The sequence below is a fragment of the Nothobranchius furzeri genome, chromosome 12, assembly GCF_043380555.1.
Source record: "Nothobranchius furzeri strain GRZ-AD chromosome 12, NfurGRZ-RIMD1, whole genome shotgun sequence".
Lineage (NCBI taxonomy): Eukaryota > Metazoa > Chordata > Actinopteri > Cyprinodontiformes > Nothobranchiidae > Nothobranchius > Nothobranchius furzeri.
The window spans coordinates 68,377,355-68,390,099 of NC_091752.1; the positions used below are offsets into that span (position 1 = coordinate 68,377,355).

Sequence of the window (12,745 nt, forward strand, 5' to 3'; positions counted from 1 at the left end):
GAGCTTGTGTAGTGACACAGTAGAGTTGTTTCATGCTCTTTAATCCAAATTTGTTCAGTTCGCAGACATCAGAATGTTCAAACAACATTATTTAACATTTGGATGAACAAAAAGGCCACCTTCACCTCAATTGAGAGAAGCACCTCGTTTTTCCTTTGTCCCTCCTATGAGTGGTGGGCCCATGGAAGGTGGGACCCACGCCCCCCTGTTCGGGGGGTGTCTGGCCGGCCTCCGTGTATGAAATCCTTGCAATCAGGTGCCGGCCGGCCGGCAGCTCGATTTTCCTTAGGGTGTGAGTTCAGCTTTTCATGTGTTTGGCAGCAATAAATTGCAATGTGTTTCTCCAACAACCTATTTGGGTCTTTGTGGAAAAGACCTATTGGTGCATTTTGATGCCATTCCAGTAAAAGGCCCACATTTCTTTTAGCTGGTAGGGAACCGGCAAAGACTTGCGACGTGCCATCATAGCCGCAGGCTGCAGAGCCTTGCTCCGGAATGAAATCTTAATGACAATCATTAGTTAGATCCCAGAATTGCAAGTAAGTCACAGATACATGAGTGGGATATTCTCTATTGCAACTTGGGAAGTAAAATGTGAACGTATTGAAGAAGAAACGCTCTTTTAAAACCTGATTTCCCCAGGGAATGGGCTTTTTGACCTTTCTGTGTTAAGGAAAAGTTAAATATGCTGTTGTAACAGTTTGAGGTCTGTAATGTGTTGTTCCTCAGAAGGGCGAGTGCGTAACAGCACCCTCTGCTGGCTCAAAAGACAAGGACAAAAGCTTACAGCACCTGGTATTCCCAGGCGGTCTCCCATCCAAGTACTAACCAGGCCCGACCCTGCTTAGCTTCCGAGATCAGACGAGATCGGGCGTGTTCAGGGTGGTATGGCCGTAAGCGAAGGCTTTTCCTTCCGTCCTCCATTTTACGGGTGTAGAGACAGTTGTGCCTTTTGTTGCCATTGAATGGAATGCTGCAATTTGAGGCCTTTCCAGTAAAACGCCCTCATCCCCAGTTTGAGCTGTGTCTGGCCGGGCTCCGTTGGTGAAAGCGGAGAGGGGAGCTTGTGTAGTGACACAGTAGAGTTGGTTCATGCTCTTTAATCCAAATTTGTTCAGATCGCAGACATCAGAATGTACAAACGATATTATTTAACATTTGGATGTACAAAAAGGCCACCTTCACCTCAATTGAGAGAAGCACCTCGTTTTTCCTTTGTCCCTCCTATGAGTGTGCCCATGGAAGGTGGGACCCACGCCCCCCTGTTCGGGCGGTGTCTGGCCGGCCTCCGTGTGTGAAATCCTTGCAATCAGGTGCCGGCCGGCTGGCAGTTCGATTTTCCTTAGTGTGTAAGTTCTGCTTTTCATGTGTTTGGCAGCAATAAATTACAATGTGTTTCTCCAACAACCTATTTGGGTCTTTGTGGAAAAGACCTATTGGTGCATTTTGATGCCATTCCAGTAAAAGGCCCACATTTCTTTTAGCTGGTAGGGAACCGGCAAAGATTTGTGACGTGCCATCATAGCCACAGGTTGCAGAGCCTTGCTCCGGAATGAAATCTTAATGACAATCATTAGTTAGATCCCAGAATTGCAAGTAAGTCACAGATACATGAGTTGGATTTTCTCTATTATAACTTGGGAAGTAAAATATTAACGTATTGAAGAAGAAACGCTCTTTTAAAATCTGATTGCCCCAGGGAATGGGCTTTTTGACATTTCTGTGTTAAGGAAAAGTGCAATATGCTGTTGTAACAGTTTGAGGTCTGTAATGTGTTGTTCCTCAGAAGGGCGAGTGCGTAACAGCACCCTCTGCTGGCTCAAAAGACAAGGACAAAAGCTTACAGCACCTGGTATTCCCAGGCGGTCTCCCATCCAAGTACTAACCAGGCCCGACCCTGCTTAGCTTCCGAGATCAGACGAGATCGGGCGTGTTCAGGGTGGTATGGCCGTAAGCAAAGGCTTTTCCTTCCGTCCTCCATTTTACGGGTGTAGAGACCTTTTGTTGCCATTGAATGGAATGCTGCAATTTGAGGCCTTTCCAGTAAAACGCCCTCATCCCCAGTTTGAGCTGTGTCTGGCCGGGCTCCGTGGGTGAAAGCGGAGAGGGGAGCTTGTGTAGTGACACAGTAGAGTTTGTTCAATCAATCAATCAATCAATCAATCAATCAATCAATCAATCAACTTTATTGTCACTTCAGCCATATACGGTTTGTATACAGTGAGGCGAAACAACATTCCTCCAGGACCAAGGTGCTACATGCAACATAAATTTACAACGTGAAAAAATATAAGAAAAAGAAACTATCTAATTAAGGACAGAACATGAGTGTGTTCGCGTGTTTGTGTGCGTGCGTGTGTGTGTGTGAGTGTGTGTGCATGCATGCGTTTATCAGTCCAGTCCCTTTTCGTTGAGGAGACGAATGGCCTGTGGGAAGAAGCTGTTGCACAGTCTGGATGTGAGTGCTCGAATGCTTCGGTACCTTCTTCCAGATGGCAGGATTGTGAAGAGTGTGTGAGAGGGGTGTGACCAGTCAGCCACAATGCTGTTGGCTTTGCGGATGCAGCGTGTGGTGTAGATGTCCTTGATTGAGGGGAGAGAGACTCCTATGATCTTCTCTGCTGTTTTCACTATCCGCTGGAGGGTTTTGCGGTCAGAGATTGCACAGTTCCCAAACCAGGCAGTGATACAGCTGCTCAGGATGCTCTCAATAGTTCCTCTGTAGAAGGTGGTTAGCATCGTTGGTGGAAGCTGGGCCTTTCTCAGTCTTCTCAGAAAGAAGAGACGCTGGTGGGATTTCTTATACAGGAAGCTGGTGTTGAGGGACCAGGTGAGGTCTTTGTCCAGGTGAACTCCCAGGAATTTGATGTTGTTGACGATCTCCACAGAGGAGCCGTTGATGCTCAGTGGTGAGTGGTCACTCCGTATCCTCCTGAAGTCAACAACCATCTCTTTTGTCTTGTCAACATTCAGAGACAGGTTGTTGACCTTACACCAGTTTGTTAACCTCTGCACTTCATCTCTGTATGCTGACTCATCGTTCTTGCTGATGAGACCCACCAAGGTTGTGTCATCAGCGAACTTAATGATGTAATTTGAACTGTGTGTTGCTACACAGTCATGAGTCAGCAGTGTGAACAGCAGAGGACTGAGCACACAGCCTTGTGGGGCCCCCGTGCTTAGTGTGGTGGTGCTGGAGGTGCAGTTCCCGATCCGTACTGACTGAGGCCTTCCAGTCAGAAAGTCCAGGATCCAGTTGCAGAGGGAGGTGTTCAGGCCCAGCATGCTCAGTTTTCCGATCAGTTGCTGGGGGATGATCGTGTTGAATGCTGAGCTGAAATCTATGTACAGCATTCGAACATGTGTGTCCTTCTTGTCCAGGTGTGTGAGGGCAAGATGGAGTGCAGTGGAAATGGCGTCATCTGTTGAGCGGTTATGGCGGTATGCAAATTGCAGTGGGTCCAGTGAGGGGGGCAACAGGGTCTTGATGTGTGTCATGACTAGCTGCTCGAAGCACTTCATGATGGTGGGTGTAAGTGCAACAGGACGGTAGTCGTTGAGACAGGACACAGATGATTTCTTGGGCACTGGGACGATGGTGGCGGCCTTAAAGCACGTGGGAACAACGGCACTGCTCAGAGAGATGTTGAAGATGTCGGTGAGAACATCCGCCAGCTGTTCAGCACATTCCTTTAGCACTCTGCCCTGGATGTTGTCTGGACCAGCAGCTTTACGTGGATTGACTCTGCGTAGAGTTTTCCTCACCTCTGCTGTAGTGAGACACAACACCTGGTCGTCCGGAGGAGGGATTGACTTCCTTGCTGCCACGTCGTTCTGCCTGTCGAACCGAGCGTAGAAGTTGTTCAGCGCATCAGGGAGGGAGCCGTCACCATCACAGGCAGGTGTTGTCGTCCTGTAGTTGGTGATGGCTTGTAGGCCCTGCCACATTCGCCGTGTGTCGCCGCTGTCCATGAAGTGCTTGTGGATCCTCTGGGCGTGTGCGCGCTTCGCCTCTCTAATGGCCTGAGATAGTTCAGTTCTAGCTCTGCTGAGCGCCACCTTATCTCCCGCTTTGAAGGCAGAGTCTCTGGTTCTCAAAAGTGTGCGCACTTCCGCAGTAATCCACAGTTTCTGGTTGGGTCGTGAGATGATGGTCTTGGAGACAGTGACGTCATCGATGCATTTGCTGATGTAGCTCGACACCGATGACGTGTACTCCTCCAAGTCAGTAGAGTCGCCGTAAGTTGCAGCCTCCCTAAACATGTTCCAGTCAGTGCACTCAAAACAGTCTTGAAGAGCAGAGGTGGGTCCTGCCGGCCAGGTTTTTGCCTGCCTCAGAACCGGTTTTGCTCGCTTGACGAGTGGTCTGTATGCTGGAATTAGCATGACAGAGATGTGGTCTGAGTAGCCAAGGTGGGGGCGGGGCTCTGCCCGATATGCGCCGGGGATGTTTGTGTAAACCAAATCCAGCGTGTTTACCCCTCTCGTTGCAAAGTCCACATACTGATGGAATCTAGGAAGCACTGATTTGAGATTTGCATGGTTGAAATCTCCAGCAACAATGAACAGTCCATCTGGGTGTGTGTTTTGCATGGGCTTTAATCCAAATTTGTTCAGATCGCAGACATCAGAATGTACAAACGATATTATTTAACATTTGGATGTACAAAAAGGCCACCTTCACCTCAATTGAGAGAAGCACCTCGTTTTTCCTTTGTCCCTCCTATGAGTGGTGGGCCCATGGAAGGTGGGACCCACGCCCCCCTGTTCGGGTGGTGGCTGGCCGGCCTCCGTGTGTGAAATCCTGGCAAACTGGTGCCGGCCGGCCGGCACCTCAATTTTCCTTAGTGTGTGAGTTCAGCTTTTCATGTGTTTGGCAGCAATAAATTGCAATGTGTTTCTCCAACAACCTATTTGGGTCTTTGTGGAAAAGACCTATTGGTGCATTTTGATGCCATTCCAGTAAAAGGCCCACATTTCTTTTAGCTGGTAGGGAAGCGGCAAAGACTTGCGATGTGCCATCATAGCCGCAGGCTGCAGAGCCTTGCTCCGGAATGAAATCTTAATGACAATCATTAGTTAGATCCCAGAATTGCAAGTAAGGCACAGATACATGAGTTGGATTTTCTCTACTATAACTTGGGAAGTAAAATGTGAACATATTGAAGAAGAAACGCTCTTTTAAAACCTGATTGCCCCAGGGAATGGGCTTTTTGACATTTCTGTGTTAAGTAAAAGTGCAATATGCTGTTGTAACTGTTTGAGGTCTGTAATGTGTTGTTCCTCAGAAGGGCGAGTGCGTAACAGCACCCTCTGCTGGCTCAAAAGACAAGGACAAAAGCTTACAGCACCTGGTATTCCCAGGCGGTCTCCCATCCAAGTACTAACCAGGCCCGACCCTGCTTAGCTTCCGAGATCAGACGAGATCGGGCGTGTTCAGGGTGGTATGGCCGTAAGCGAAGGGTTTTCCTTCCGTCCTCCATTTTACGAGTGTAGAGACAGTTGTGCCTTTTGTTGCCATTGAATGGAATGCTGCAATTTGAGGCCTTTCCAGTAAAACGCCCTCATCCCCAGTTTGAGCTGTGTCTGGCCGGGCTCCGTGTGTGAAAGCGGAGAGGGGAGCTTGTGTAGTGACACAGTAGAGTTGGTTCATGCTCTTTAATCCAAATTTGTTCAGATCGCAGACATCAGAATGTACAAACGATATTATTTAACATTTGGATGTACAAAAAGGCCACCTTCACCTCAATTGAGAGAAGCACCTCGTTTTTCCTTTGTCCCTCCTATGAGTGGTGGGCCCATGGAAGGTGGGACCCACGCCCCCCTGTTCGGGGGGTGTCTGGCCGGCCTCCGTGTGTGAAATCCTTGCAATCAGGTGCCGGCCGGCCGGCAGCTCGATTTTCCTTAGGGTGTGAGTTCAGCTTTTCATGTGTTTGGCAGCAATAAATTGCAATGTGTTTCTCCAACAACCTATTTGGGTCTTTGTGGAAAAGACCTATTGGTGCATTTTGATGCCATTCCAGTAAAAGGCCCACATTTCTTTTAGCTGGTAGGGAAGCGGCAAAGACTTGCGACGTGCCATCATAGCCGCAGGCTGCAGAGCCTTGCTCCGGAATGAAATCTTAATGACAATCATTAGTTAGATCCCAGAATTGCAAGTAAGTCACAGATACATGAGTGGGATATTCTCTATTGCAACTTGGGAAGTAAAATGTGAACGTATTGAAGAAGAAACGCTCTTTTAAAACCTGATTTCCCCAGGGAATGGGCTTTTTGACCTTTCTGTGTTAAGGAAAAGTTAAATATGCTGTTGTAACAGTTTGAGGTCTGTAATGTGTTGTTCCTCAGAAGGGCGAGTGCGTAACAGCACCCTCTGCTGGCTCAAAAGACAAGGACAAAAGCTTACAGCACCTGGTATTCCCAGGCGGTCTCCCATCCAAGTACTAACCAGGCCCGACCCTGCTTAGCTTCCGAGGTCAGACGAGATCGGGCGTGTTCAGGGTGGTATGGCCGTAAGCGAAGGCTTTTCCTTCCGTCCTCCATTTTACGGGTGTAGAGACAGTTGTGCCTTTTGTTGCCATTGAATGGAATGCTGCAATTTGAGGCCTTTCCAGTAAAACGCCCTCATCCCCAGTTTGAGCTGTGTCTGGCCGGGCTCCGTTGGTGAAAGCGGAGAGGGGAGCTTGTGTAGTGACACAGTAGAGTTGGTTCATGCTCTTTAATCCAAATTTGTTCAGATCGCAGACATCAGAATGTACAAACGATATTATTTAACATTTGGATGTACAAAAAGGCCACCTTCACCTCAATTGAGAGAAGCACCTCGTTTTTCCTTTGTCCCTCCTATGAGTGGTGGGCCCATGGAAGGTGGGACCCACGCCCCCCTGTTCGGGCGGTGTCTGGCCGGCCTCCGTGTGTGAAATCCTTGCAATCAGGTGCCGGCCGGCTGGCAGTTCGATTTTCCTTAGTGTGTAAGTTCTGCTTTTCATGTGTTTGGCAGCAATAAATTACAATGTGTTTCTCCAACAACCTATTTGGGTCTTTGTGGAAAAGACCTATTGGTGCATTTTGATGCCATTCCAGTAAAAGGCCCACATTTCTTTTAGCTGGTAGGGAACCGGCAAAGATTTGTGACGTGCCATCATAGCCACAGGTTGCAGAGCCTTGCTCCGGAATGAAATCTTAATGACAATCATTAGTTAGATCCCAGAATTGCAAGTAAGTCACAGATACATGAGTTGGATATTCTCTATTGCAACTTGGGAAGTAAAATATTAACATATTGAAGAAGAAACGCTCTTTTAAAACCTGATTGCCCCAGGGAATGGGCTTTTTGACATTTCTGTGTTAAGGAAAAGTGCAATATGCTGTTGTAACAGTTTGAGGTCTGTAATGTGTTGTTCCTCAGAAGGGCGAGTGCGTAACAGCACCCTCTGCTGGCTCAAAAGACAAGGACAAAAGCTTACAGAACCTGGTATTCCCAGGCGGTCTCCCATCCAAGTACTAACCAGGCCCGACCCTGCTTAGCTTCCGAGATCAGACGAGATCGGGCGTGTTCAGGGTGGTATGGCCGTAAGCGAAGGATTTTCCTTCCGTCCTCCGTTTTATGGGTGCAGAGACGGTTGTGCCCTTCGCTGCCATTGAATGGAATGCTGCAATTTGAGGCCTTTCCAGTAAAAGGCCCTCATCCCCAGTCTGAGCTGTGTCTGGCCGGGCTCCGTGGGTGAAAGCGGAGAGGGGAGCTTGTGTAGTGACACAGTAGAGTTGGTTCATGCTCTTTAATCCAAATTTGTTCAGATCGCAGACATCAGAATGTACAAACGATATTATTTAACATTTGGATGTACAAAAAGGCCACCATCACCTCAATTGAGAGAAGCACCTCGTTTTTCCTTTGTCCCTCCTATGAGTGGTGGGCCCATGGAAGGTGGGACCCACGCCCCCCTGTTCGGGGGGTGTCTGGCCGGCCTCCGTGTGTGAAATCCTTGCAATCAGGTGCCGGCCGGCCGGCAGCTCGATTTTCCTTAGGGTGTGAGTTCAGCTTTTCATGTGTTTGGCAGCAATAAATTGCAATGTGTTTCTCCAACAACCTATTTGGGTCTTTGTGGAAAAGACCTATTGGTGCATTTTGATGCCATTCCAGTAAAAGGCCCACATTTCTTTTAGCTGGTAGGGAAGCGGCAAAGACTTGCGACGTGCCATCATAGCCGCAGGCTGCAGAGCCTTGCTCCGGAACGAAATCTTAATGACAATCATTAGTTAGATCCCAGAATTGCAAGTAAGTCACAGATACATGAGTTGGATTTTCTCTATTGCAACTTGGGAAGTAAAATATGAACATATTGAAGAAGAAACGCTCTTTTAAAACCTGATTGCCCCGGGGAATGGGCTTTTTGACATTTCTGTGTTAAGGAAAAGTGCAATATGCTGTTGTAACAGTTTGAGGTCTGTAATGTGTTGTTCCTCAGAAGGGCGAGTGCGTAACAGCACCCTCTGCTGGCTCAAAAGACAAGGACAAAAGCTTACAGCACCTGGTATTCCCAGGCGGTCTCCCATCCAAGTACTAACCAGGCCCGACCCTGCTTAGCTTCCGAGATCAGACGAGATCGGGCGTGTTCAGGGTGGTATGGCCGTAAGCGAAGGATTCTCCTTCCGTCCTCCGTTTTACGGGTGCAGAGACAATTGTGCCCTTCGCTGCCATTGAATGGAATGCTGCAATTTGAGGCCTTTCCAGTAAAACGCCCTCATCCCCAGTTTGAGCTGTGTCTGGCCGGGCTCCGTGGGTGAAAGCGGAGAGGGGAGCTTGTGTAGTGACACAGTAGAGTTGTTTCATGCTCTTTAATCCAAATTTGTTCAGATCGCAGACATCAGAATGTACAAACAATATTATTTAACATTTGGATGTACAAAAAGGCCACCTTCACCTCAATTGAGAGAAGCACCTCGTTTTTCCTTTGTCCCTCCTATGAGTGGTGGGCCCATGGAAGGTGGGACCCACGCCCCCCTGTTCGGGCGGTGGTTGGCCGGCCTCCGTGTGTGAAATCCTTGCAAACAGGTGCCGGCCGGCTGGCAGTTCGATTTTCCTTTGTGTGTGAGTTCAGCTTTTCATGTGTTTGGCAGCAATAAATTGCAATGTGTTTCTCCAACAACCTATTTGGGTCTTTGTGGAAAAGACCTATTGGTGCATTTTGATGCCATTCCAGTAAAAGGCCCACATTTCTTTTAGCTGGTAGGGAAGCGGCAAAGACTTGCGACGTGCCATCATAGCCACAGGTTGCAGAGCCTTGCTCCGGAATGAAATCTTAATGACAATCATTAGTTAGATCCCAGAATTGCAAGTAAGTCACAGATACATGAGTTGGATTTTCTCTATTATAACTTGGGAAGTAAAATATTAACGTATTGAAGAAGAAACGCTCTTTTAAAACCTGATTTCCCCAGGGAATGGGCTTTTTGACCTTTCTGTGTTAAGGAAAAGTGCAATATGCTGTTGTAACAGTTTGAGGTCTGTAATGTGTTGTTCCTCAGAAGGGCGAGTGCGTAACAGCACCCTCTGCTGGCTCAAAAGACAAGGACAAAAGCTTACAGCACCTGGTATTCCCAGGCGGTCTCCCATCCAAGTACTAACCAGGCCCGACCCTGCTTAGCTTCCGAGATCAGACGAGATCGGGCGTGTTCAGGGTGGTATGGCCGTAAGCGAAGGCTTTTCCTTCCGTCCTCCATTTTACGGGTGTAGAGACAGTTGTGCCTTTTGTTGCCATTGAATGGAATGCTGCAATTTGAGGCCTTTCCAGTAAAACGCCCTCATCCCCAGTTTGAGCTGTGTCTGGCCGGGCTCCGTGGGTGAAAGCGGAGAGGGGAGCTTGTGTAGTGACACAGTAGAGTTTGTTCAATCAATCAATCAATCAATCAATCAACTTTATTGTCACTTCAGCCATATACGGTTTGTATACAGTGAGGCGAAACAACATTCCTCCAGGACCGAGGTGCTACATGCAACATAAATTTACAACGTGAAAAAATATAAGAAAAAGAAACTATCTAATTAAGGACAGAACATGAGTGTGTTCGCGTGTTTGTGTGCGTGCGTGTGTGTGTGTGAGTGTGTGTGCATGCATGCGTTTATCAGTCCAGTCCCTTTTCGTTGAGGAGACGAATGGCCTGTGGGAAGAAGCTGTTGCACAGTCTGGATGTGAGTGCTCGAATGCTTCGGTACCTTCTTCCAGATGGCAGGATTGTGAAGAGTGTGTGAGAGGGGTGTGACCAGTCAGCCACAATGCTGTTGGCTTTGCGGATGCAGCGTGTGGTGTAGATGTCCTTGATTGAGGGGAGAGAGACTCCTATGATCTTCTCTGCTGTTTTCACTATCCGCTGGAGGGTTTTGCGGTCAGAGATTGCACAGTTCCCAAACCAGGCAGTGATACAGCTGCTCAGGATGCTCTCAATAGTTCCTCTGTAGAAGGTGGTTAGCATCGTTGGTGGAAGCTGGGCCTTTCTCAGTCTTCTCAGAAAGAAGAGACGCTGGTGGGATTTCTTATACAGGAAGCTGGTGTTGAGGGACCAGGTGAGGTCTTTGTCCAGGTGAACTCCCAGGAATTTGATGTTGTTGACGATCTCCACAGAGGAGCCGTTGATGCTCAGTGGTGAGTGGTCACTCCGTATCCTCCTGAAGTCAACAACCATCTCTTTTGTCTTGTCAACATTCAGAGACAGGTTGTTGACCTTACACCAGTTTGTTAACCTCTGCACTTCATCTCTGTATGCTGACTCATCGTTCTTGCTGATGAGACCCACCAAGGTTGTGTCATCAGCGAACTTAATGATGTAATTTGAACTGTGTGTTGCTACACAGTCATGAGTCAGCAGTGTGAACAGCAGAGGACTGAGCACACAGCCTTGTGGGGCCCCCGTGCTTAGTGTGGTGGTGCTGGAGGTGCAGTTCCCGATCCGTACTGACTGAGGCCTTCCAGTCAGAAAGTCCAGGATCCAGTTGCAGAGGGAGGTGTTCAGGCCCAGCATGCTCAGTTTTCCGATCAGTTGCTGGGGGATGATCGTGTTGAATGCTGAGCTGAAATCTATGTACAGCATTCGAACATGTGTGTCCTTCTTGTCCAGGTGTGTGAGGGCAAGATGGAGTGCAGTGGAAATGGCGTCATCTGTTGAGCGGTTATGGCGGTATGCAAATTGCAGTGGGTCCAGTGAGGGGGGCAACAGGGTCTTGATGTGTGTCATGACTAGCTGCTCGAAGCACTTCATGATGGTGGGTGTAAGTGCAACAGGACGGTAGTCGTTGAGACAGGACACAGATGATTTCTTGGGCACTGGGACGATGGTGGCGGCCTTAAAGCACGTGGGAACAACGGCACTGCTCAGAGAGATGTTGAAGATGTCGGTGAGAACATCCGCCAGCTGTTCAGCACATTCCTTTAGCACTCTGCCCTGGATGTTGTCTGGACCAGCAGCTTTACGTGGATTGACTCTGCGTAGAGTTTTCCTCACCTCTGCTGTAGTGAGACACAACACCTGGTCGTCCGGAGGAGGGATTGACTTCCTTGCTGCCACGTCGTTCTGCCTGTCGAACCGAGCGTAGAAGTTGTTCAGCGCATCAGGGAGGGAGCCGTCACCATCACAGGCAGGTGTTGTCGTCCTGTAGTTGGTGATGGCTTGTAGGCCCTGCCACATTCGCCGTGTGTCGCCGCTGTCCATGAAGTGCTTGTGGATCCTCTGGGCGTGTGCGCGCTTCGCCTCTCTAATGGCCTGAGATAGTTCAGTTCTAGCTCTGCTGAGCGCCACCTTATCTCCCGCTTTGAAGGCAGAGTCTCTGGTTCTCAAAAGTGTGCGCACTTCCGCAGTAATCCACAGTTTCTGGTTGGGTCGTGAGATGATGGTCTTGGAGACAGTGACGTCATCGATGCATTTGCTGATGTAGCTCGACACCGATGACGTGTACTCCTCCAAGTCAGTAGAGTCGCCGTAAGTTGCAGCCTCCCTAAACATGTTCCAGTCAGTGCACTCAAAACAGTCTTGAAGAGCAGAGGTGGGTCCTGCCGGCCAGGTTTTTGCCTGCCTCAGAACCGGTTTTGCTCGCTTGACGAGTGGTCTGTATGCTGGAATTAGCATGACAGAGATGTGGTCTGAGTAGCCAAGGTGGGGGCGGGGCTCTGCCCGATATGCGCCGGGGATGTTTGTGTAAACCAAATCCAGCGTGTTTACCCCTCTCGTTGCAAAGTCCACATACTGATGGAATCTAGGAAGCACTGATTTGAGATTTGCATGGTTGAAATCTCCAGCAACAATGAACAGTCCATCTGGGTGTGTGTTTTGCATGGGCTTTAATCCAAATTTGTTCAGATCGCAGACATCAGAATGTACAAACGATATTATTTAACATTTGGATGTACAAAAAGGCCACCTTCACCTCAATTGAGAGAAGCACCTCGTTTTTCCTTTGTCCCTCCTATGAGTGGTGGGCCCATGGAAGGTGGGACCCACGCCCCCCTGTTCGGGTGGTGGCTGGCCGGCCTCCGTGTGTGAAATCCTGGCAAACTGGTGCCGGCCGGCCGGCACCTCAATTTTCCTTAGTGTGTGAGTTCAGCTTTTCATGTGTTTGGCAGCAATAAATTGCAATGTGTTTCTCCAACAACCTATTTGGGTCTTTGTGGAAAAGACCTATTGGTGCATTTTGATGCCATTCCAGTAAAAGGCCCACATTTCTTTTAGCTGGTAGGGAAGCGGCAAAGAGTTG

General features: G+C 48.7%; 7 non-coding genes across 7 annotated transcripts; all 7 read right to left on the reverse strand.

The window, feature by feature from the left end:
• Positions 1-780: 780 nt before the first annotated feature.
• Positions 781-899, reverse strand: LOC139062324 (5S ribosomal RNA). The gene has a single exon (XR_011515901.1). It is a non-coding gene; the product is annotated as a 5S ribosomal RNA (ribosomal RNA).
• A 938-nt stretch (positions 900-1,837) lies between these two features.
• Positions 1,838-1,956, reverse strand: LOC129161599 (5S ribosomal RNA). Its single transcript, XR_011515902.1, has one exon. It is a non-coding gene; the product is annotated as a 5S ribosomal RNA (ribosomal RNA).
• A 3,383-nt stretch (positions 1,957-5,339) lies between these two features.
• LOC139062325 (5S ribosomal RNA) lies at positions 5,340-5,458 on the reverse strand. Its single transcript, XR_011515903.1, has one exon. It is a non-coding gene; the product is annotated as a 5S ribosomal RNA (ribosomal RNA).
• A 941-nt stretch (positions 5,459-6,399) lies between these two features.
• On the reverse strand, positions 6,400-6,518 carry LOC139062341 (5S ribosomal RNA). The gene has a single exon (XR_011515919.1). It is a non-coding gene; the product is annotated as a 5S ribosomal RNA (ribosomal RNA).
• A 941-nt stretch (positions 6,519-7,459) lies between these two features.
• On the reverse strand, positions 7,460-7,578 carry LOC139062297 (5S ribosomal RNA). Its single transcript, XR_011515875.1, has one exon. It is a non-coding gene; the product is annotated as a 5S ribosomal RNA (ribosomal RNA).
• Positions 7,579-8,519: 941 nt separating this feature from the next.
• On the reverse strand, positions 8,520-8,638 carry LOC129161439 (5S ribosomal RNA). Its single transcript, XR_008561722.2, has one exon. It is a non-coding gene; the product is annotated as a 5S ribosomal RNA (ribosomal RNA).
• Positions 8,639-9,579: 941 nt separating this feature from the next.
• LOC139062326 (5S ribosomal RNA) lies at positions 9,580-9,698 on the reverse strand. The gene has a single exon (XR_011515904.1). It is a non-coding gene; the product is annotated as a 5S ribosomal RNA (ribosomal RNA).
• Between the last annotated feature and the right edge of the window lie 3,047 nt (positions 9,699-12,745).